We start from the raw sequence: 8,771 nt of genomic DNA, 5'->3' as shown, positions 1-8,771 counted from the left end.
AGAGCGCCTCTCGCTTGTGTCAGGGGAGGCTACTGTACGGCCGACGTCCCCACACAGAGACACCATCTGAAGGAGAAGTCGGCCCTCCTGCGGTGGAAGCCATCTTGTGCCCCATTGGAAGGGGGGGGGAAGAGAAGGCCTTCAAGAGGTCTAGCTGCTTGGCTTAGAGGACTGCGGGGTTTTTTCAGGCAGTTGAGCCAGAGAGAGGGAAATGTTGGCCTGCTGGAAAAGGCGCAGGTTTCTCACGTGGAGAAGAAACAGGTCTTGGTATCGCCTAGAATTGCCGCCCAACTTAAAAGCATCCAGAGAAATTGCAAATAAAAGCATTTTTCGGAGGGTGGGGGGCGGGGCAGCACCTCTTGGACAATTTTTGGTCAATGGGATTTACTTCTCAGTAGATGCACATAGGATGGCAACGTAACACACACATACTTTTTGAAAAAAATGCAGATCAAACCCCCCCCCCGAATACATTTCTGCAATTTCCCCCCTCAATTTTAAATGTGTTTTTTTTGGAAGAATGAAATTTGCAACTTGCAGCTGCTGGAAAGGGGAATGAAAAATATTGCAATTGATTACGTAACTTACGTTTTCATTACATTATTCCAAGTGGAACGTAATCATTTGCACGATATTTGTGGGCTGCAAAGCAGCAACAGCAGTGAACGTTTATTGTATTCACCAGATTGATTTCCATTTCGAACAAGGGGGAAGAAAAAGCGGACACCGTCCATTTACCTCTCCTGTTTCTGTTTTGTTCATTTACGGTATTCCCCCCCCCCCCCGTCAGATTTGTACACCAAAGTGATAGCCGAAACATGAACAAATCTCAAAGTGGTTTACAAAAAAGAAAGAAAGATGAAACAGGAAAGTTACCAATAAGAAGAATGAATATCAATAACGTACGACTTGTGGAAAATTTTAAAAAACTGAATTCTCTAACCCAAATTACTTGAATTAACCTCAATTATCCTAACCAGCCTGAAATGACGGCGCAGTGAACGTGAATATTTGGTCTCACCAAGAGAGGAGATCACCAAGTTCACGGAAGACTCTTTCTCCAAGTTGCTGCATCTCAGCCCTGCAAAGGGGTGTTGAGAGTATTCCCCTCTTTTGCACAAAAATAATAATAAAAAGGAGCCTATATTCCCATGGTTCCTATATTCCAGGCCTGTCGTCTTGGACTAGCTGAGCCCCAGGGTCCCTTTCAACTCTCCAGTTCATTGGAGACTGAATGGTCGCCTGTCAGGGATCCTTTAGTTGCGATTCCTTCATTGCCGGGGGTTTGACTAGATGAGCCTTCGGGTTCCCAACTCCATAACTCTATTTCTTTCCGTTTAACACACACACACACACACACACACACTGTCCATTCCTTCCATTTCAGCAGGGTGGAAAAGTAATCTCTTTCTGGCTCCCCTCGCCCATCCCAGTCTGCAAGACGGAGGCTGGCATGTCAGCAGATGCCAAGGTAACTGGAGCTGCCTTCAGATTACAGAGCCATGAGCCTCTCTCTCTCTCTCTCCCTCTCTCTCTCTGAGGGAGGGGGCCTTTCTGGGTGCTCAGCAGGGGGGATGATGTGAGAGGGGAGAAGCGTGGCTGGGGGCCAGCACCCCTTCTTTCACCACACCCCCCCCTCAGTTTCACAGCTGTGCCTGCTTGCTCTGCCATCTGAGAACGTGGCAAAGCATTAGGGCCCGATCCATTTTATTTCTGCAAAGCCAGGGGGTGCACCAGCTTTGAAGGCTCACTGGCACGCCGTGGGCATTCCTGCAAGTGGCACCTGCAAATGTCATCCCGCTGGGCGCTCTCACCCGTGGCTTGGGCCTTTATTGAGAAATTATTGAATAATCAAAGCATTTCACAACACAGCAAAGCAACGAACCAAGTGGCGGTTTAACATTATGGATCCATAAGGCAAGGCTAGATCTTACTTCGGATCATCTAAAGATCCAAGATCTGTGCAGGGAATGGGGATATCGTGTCTGTAGAAGCAAAGAGGGCTATCAGTAATGGCTGTACACAGGCAAGCAGCGCCAAATAAAATCAAATTCGCAGAGGTGACATTGCTATTGCTGTGAGGCATGTGGTCTTTGTCTATTTTGTTGTTTCTTCAGCTTGTAGACGGCCTTGTGAACAGTGGTACCTCTGGTTTTGAACTTAATTCGTTCTGGAGGTCCGTTCTTAACCTGAGGTACCACTTTAGCCATGGGGGAGACTCTTGAGAGTCCCATGGACTGCAAGAAGATCCAACCTCTCCATTCTGAAGTAAATCAGCCCTGAGTGCACACTGGAAGGACAGATCCTGAAGCTGAGGCTCCAAGACTTTGGCCACCTCATGAGAAGAGAAGACTCCCTGGAAAAGACCCTGATGTTGGGAAAGATGGAGGGCGCAAGGAGAAGGGGACGACAGAGGACGAGATGGTGGGACAGTGTTCTCGAAGCGACCAACATGAGTTTGACCAAACTGCAGGAGGCAGTGGAAGACAGGAGTGCCTGGCGTGCTCTGGTCCAGGGGGTCACGAAGAGTCAGACACAACTAAACAACTCAACAACAACAAATTGCACGGAGAAAGCAGACAGAGAAAACTTTTCCTCCCTCTCCGATAACACTAGAAGTGGCGGACGTCCAATGAAGCTGAATGTTGGAAGATTCGGGACAGAGAAAATAAAGTTCTTCTTCGTGCAATTCATAATTAAACTATGGAAGCCCCTCTCCCAGCATCCAGTGATGTCCACCAAGGATAACTTTAAAAGAGGATAAATCCCTGGTAGAGGACAAGGATCCTGCGATCACGTTAAGGGTAGCCAAATTCTGTGTGATTGCCATAAAACTTAGGGAATAAGCCGTGCTATCATAATGATTAAGGTTTTAAATGATAATTTTAGGTTATATGTTAGTGACTAAGTTTTAATTTATATATTTTTAAACTGTTGTTATATCTCTATTGTCCCTGTTATACCTAATTGCAAATTCAAATGTATCCCTATTGTGTAAAAAGCAGAGACATCACCTTGTCGACAAAGGTCTGTATAGTAAAAGCTCTGGTTTTCCCAGTCGTGATGTATGGAAGTGAGAGCTGGACCATAAAGAAGGCTGATTGCCGAAGAATGGATGCTTTTGAATTCTGGTGCTGGAGGAGACTCTTGAGAGTCCCATGGACTGCAAGAAGATCCAACCTCTCCATTCTGAAGGAAATCAGCCCTGAGTGCTCACTGGAAGGACATAATGTGAAGCTGAGGCTCCAGTACTTTGGCCACCTCATGAGAAGAGAAGACTCCCTGGAAAAGACCCTGATGTTGGGAAAGATGGAGGGCACAAGGAGAAGGGGACGACAGAGGACAAGATGGTGGGACAGTGTTCTCGAAGCTACGAACATGAGTTTGACCAAACTGTGGAAGGCAGTGGAAGACAGGAGGGCCTGGCGTGCTCTGGTCCAGGGGGTCACGAAGAGGCGGACACGGCTAAACGACTAAACAACAAATATCTGTATTGTCCCTGTTACACCTAATTGCAAATTCAAATGTATCCCTATGGTGTTTTATGACTTCCTTGATATTGTATGTGGGCTGGAACTGGTCTGTGACCGAAATAATAAAATTCATTCATTTAAAAGAGGATTGGACAAATTTGTGGAGGAGGAGAGGGCTATCGAAGGCTCTTGGCCACAGTCGCAGGCAGCCATGATTCTGAACACCATTTGCTGGAAAACACAGGAGGCAAGAGTTGCTCTTGTGTTCGGATCCTGTCCACGGGTTTCCCACAGGCACTGAGAGAACAGGCGGCTGGACTAGATGGGCTCCCTTTGGTCTGATCCGGCAGGCTCTTAGGTCCCGTTGTTCGTACCGAATGAGTCGATGTTTCCCTTGAAATAGGCAAGGCCTTCTTAAACTGGACACTAAGAAAAACGCCCCGCATTTCTCCCCATCCTCTGGTGACAGCCAGTCTGGCTGCAAGCCACAGATAGACAATGCAGACTAATTCTGCGCTGGCCTCTTCTTTGGTCCTTAAAGAGAGCAGGATGCCGCGACTTGGAGGCCCTCAGTGGACGGGAGACGAGCAGCACAAGGAGCCTGCCAGGCCTGGGAATCCAGGGCGCCATAAATCAAAGGTCTAAACGCAGGGAGCTGACTGCGTCTGGGCCCTCGCCTGTTCCTCTTTGCACCCAGCCGCCGCGTTGATTGACGCCTGGCGCTGGGCTGGACAGGAAGAGTGACGCTTTGGTGCTGTGACGCACAGCCAGCAGGGGCGGGCCGTAGTTCCATGGTGCAGCACCTGCCTCACAAGCAGAAAAACTTAGGTTCAACCCCGCTGGCAGCATCCGCAGGTAGGGGGCAGAGGAGCCCCTCCTGAAAGCTAGGTGGTGGAGTCCGTAGAAGTCAGGGGTGGCCAGCGTGGTGACCCCAGCCGCAGCCCACATGGCCAGGGGGTCAGGGATGGGGATGGGAGCTGGAGTCGAGCAACATCTGGGAGGCCACAGGTTAGTTGCCTGCTAAGCCCCACCCAACGCTTTTCTTGCAAGATCAGGCAGCTTGCTGGACAGCCAACTCCTGATACTGTCCTCCCCCTCCCTGGGCGATGGCCCCGTTGACTCGTGGGGTTGTTGGAGTCCAGCCCCTTCAGGAGGGCACCCCACCGGCTACCCCAGGCCTATGGGGGTCTGACCTGTGAGGGGGGCCTCCTCTGCCCTTATCCTGACTTGAGTGATACATGTGTGATACCGGGCAAAGTTCAAGGGGTTACTAATAGGATGCAAAGCCCTTAACAATTTGGGACCAATTTGCAATATTGCCTTACCTCACATGTGCTCACGCAACTGCTTTGATCTGCACTAGTTCTGCGTTCTTAAGAAATCACTCTTTTAGTGTGGCAGCACCCAGACTTTGGAACTCCCTGCCTCTTGACACCATCCATGCACCTTCCCTGTACTGCTTCTGCTAAAAACATTCTTGTTAGGCAAGCCTGCCTAGATATGTAGGGATGCTGACATGTGCCTTAACCTGGTTTTTTAGCTTATTGTTGCATCTTAATTTTTTTTTTTGCATGTTTTAAATAGTTGTTGTCCTCCCAATATGTGTGATGCATGTGACCTACCAGGCCAGGTTCAAGGTGTTCGTACATCAAACCCTTTTCTTGCAAGATCAGGCAGCTTGCTGGACAGGCAACTCCCAAGTTCAAGGTGTTTTCTACAAACCCCTCACCTGCTTGGGACTGGTGCACCCGCAAGATCGCCTTGCCACCTGCCACCTGCAGACCTGGTCTCACAATCCTCGTTCCACACTTCTTTGAAACTGATCTTTTTGCATGGCCCTCTGGAACTCCCTGCCTGTGGACACCAGGCAGACATCTTCTTTGCTGCACTCTTTTTGGTGCATGGCAAAAACATTTTTGTTTAGGCAAAGCCTATATCTAGTCATGTGTTTTAACACTTATATTTATTTTTTATGTTTTTAAATTACTTGCTTTTAGCTGTTTTTCAAATTGGCAATTTCACTGTTTTTTGTGTGAATTGCTTTGAGGGTTGTTTTTTTAAAAAAATGAAGAGGTTTATAAGTATTATGAAACCAATCAATCAATAAATTCCGGAGACAGGAAACTGGGGTGGGGGGCTTTGGGGAGGCGGTGTCTCTGAAAGTAAAGAATACCCTCCCTCCCTGAAATGTCCAGCACCCACCCACCCACCCACTCACCCACCCGGCAGGCTCCAGGCCCTTCATCCAACCCCTCCCCAAATTTGTCACCCCCCTCTGCCCCCCCTCCACACCTTGCAGAGCCAAGGCTGGTTTCAAATGACCCGCAGGAGCCTGAGCATCCTTATTTTTAACCCCAGGTGGATATTTAAGCCCCTCCAGCAAACGAAACCTGAGCAAGGCCCCCTCCCGCCCGGCTCCTTCTCTCTCCCTCTACCTTCGCTCTGCCTCGCAGGCCCACCCGCCACCCTCGCTATTTTGGGCTCACCGCAGTCAGCACCTCCAGGGCTGCTGGAAGACGCCCCTCCCTGCCTGCAGAGCACATCTTGTACCCAAAGCGGATTTGTTTTTTGGGGTGGGGACTGGGGAGTCGGTGGGCCTGGGGTGTGTGGCTTTTCCACACAGTGTCCCAGCTGCAGAGCCACTGCTGCCAGCCAGTGTAGGCAGGCAGGACTGAGCTAGATGGACCAAACTCCAGGAAAAGGCAGCTTCTGAAGTGCCTGTTTAAACCAGCCCTTAATTCAGAACCATGAGGACCAGAATCTTACTTTATGCTTAGGGTAAAGGCCACATCTCAGTAGGAGAGCTTGGCACGCAGAAGGCTCCAGGTTAATCACCTACGGACATTCCCAGCCCTTTTGTCTAGGCAACCAAGACTAGGATAACCAAAAATGTTCTGTGCCCTCGGGCAAAATGGGTGGGTCTTTCTCCTCCCCTGCCCCCACCCTCCACTCACCTACCTGCTGAGTGATAGTCAGTGTTGTGTGAGAGAGAGTTGCTCAGAAAGCAGGCTGGAAGTGGGAGACCCAGAGACCTGTTTGCCCCAAAGCAGAGACTAATGGAGAAGCGAGATCTTTTGGGGTGTTGATGCTGTGAGCCTCTCCACCCTGTGCTCAGGTTGTATATATGTGCAAATAAAACCGTATATCCTAAAGACACCACACACTGTCCCTCACTGCAAAGAAACCGAACCCAGTAAGCAACTGGAACCCCTGAACTTTCTCGCTGCTCAGAGACTGGGCCGGTGCGCAACACTGGTGTCAGAAGTGGGGTTGGGTTTCCTGGAGGAGAAAGCCTCTCCATCTTACGCTTGGGTGGTATATATATGTAAAGAAAACCAGATATTCTAAAGACACCACAGTCTCTGCTGAACCTCATTCCAAGGAAACTGAACCTGAGTAAGCGCTGGGACCCCTGGAATCTCTCACCACTCAGAGATTGGGGTGGCACGTACAAATATTTATGCTGATGTTTGCCTGCAAGGTTCGGTCACAGTTTGTTCCTGACCACATGCTGACTGCTGATTCTGGCCACGCCTGCCTGTCTTAGCCTGCCACATTCCCTACTTCTCCTGGCTAGTCTTGTTATTAGCCTGGGGAACGAACTCTTCCCTGCACTGGTGTTTGCCAATATCCACCTGCCATTCCTGATTAATAGCCCCCTTTGTGAGGGGCTCTTGGGTTGTGTGGAATAAGCGGTGTTTTGCATATCAGCCTCCTCCTCTCTCGCTGGAGGCCCCTGGCTCCTGCAATTCCTTCTCCTGCTGTTTTGAAGACAGCAGACGTATTTGAGTCTTAGCAGACAAAGGCCTGCGTTCGAGAGCTGGTAAACTGTGACTCCTGCATTCCAGGGCTAGATTCGAATCACTCGGGTGGTAGATGCTTTGCACAGTGCAAAGACCCTGGCCAAAGCAACACCTTCTGTAGACTCCACAGGGTTTACTGCTTTTCTTTAAAACCTGTCACGCATGTTGCTAGGCCTCATTGTTGCCGACTGTATCTGGGGCCATTTGTCCGTTTCCAGCAGCTGTGCTGAAACACCTTGGTTGGACTCCTGATCATTGCCACCTTTCGAGGGGGGGGGCTTACTTAGTTCTCCAAACAGGCCCAGAGGGTTTGCAGGATGAAGTCGGGCCTTTTCAATGGTGGCTCCCCGATTGCGGAATGCTTTCCCCAGAGATAGGCAAGAAAGGAACATAATAAATGACAATTCCGTTTGCAGCTCTGCAAATGACGCAACCCCCCTCTGTACCTCATTATCAGGATTTTAATTGTTTCTGCACAGGGTGGGGGCGCACGTACCTTGGAACAGAAGGCGACAAACACACACACATGCCAACAGAGGACCTTTGTGTTTGTGGGTGTCACAGCTACACATACCCTGTTGCCGCAACAAAAAGGTTTTAGGGAGTGTAGGACGCTGCCTTATCAAGTCCACCTAGCTACATGTTGTCTGCACTGACTGGCAGGTGGCTCTCGAGGGTTTCAGAAACAGCACCTGCTCTGCCACGGAGCTCCAGCCCTGCGTAAGGAGAGGTTTTCCTCTTCCTTGGAATCACACAACGGTGGTGGTGTGTGAAGAGCCCCCAAAGCTCATCCAGTCCATCCCCGCGCAATGTCTTAAGGGAACCACGCGGAGTGCAGCCCAGACGCCTGGACCTGTCCAGGGCCGCTGCTGCCGCCTCCTCCTTTCCATCCTGCAGTGGCCCTTAAGGCCAGTGATGCCTCGGCTGGGGCTATTTTTAACCCTCGCTGCAGCACTTGGCCGGGGACAGCTGCTGTTATTTTAATCAGCCACAAATGCCGCCCCGGGGCCCTGCAGCTTAAGTGAGCTCTGACACTATTTCGGCCCTTTCTGCTGATCCAGAGTCTTATTTTTATACCGGCTGCCCAGATCCCCTTTCTGTGCCATTAGCACCTGGGGCAGTTAGGAACGGGTCTGGGGCCAACGGCAGCTGGCAGGCAGGGCGGGGGGGGGGGCGGGGCGAAGGCGCACGCTGCTTTGCATTCACCTGGGATACAGCTAGCCTGCCCAGGGAATGGAATCAGGAGCTGTGATTCCTGCGTTGCATGGGGTTGGGATAGATGACCTTTGGGGGTCCCTTGCAACTCTACGATTCGATGAGCTCCCCACCCACTGGGTTTCAACAGGCCGGCCCCAAACACAACACCCGCCAGATTATTTTGATTTGCCCCCGCAGCCCCCACTTCCAAGCATGCAAGAGGTGTGAGACTCCCCGCTTTTCCTGGCACCACAAGGGTCTCCTCTTCCGAAGGGACAGCAAGGGGCAAGGCCTGGAG

The sequence above is a fragment of the Podarcis pityusensis genome (assembly GCF_964106645.2).
Source record: "Podarcis pityusensis genome assembly, chromosome: 16".
Lineage (NCBI taxonomy): Eukaryota > Metazoa > Chordata > Lepidosauria > Squamata > Lacertidae > Podarcis > Podarcis pityusensis.
Note: the sequence above shows the minus strand (reverse complement) of the source record.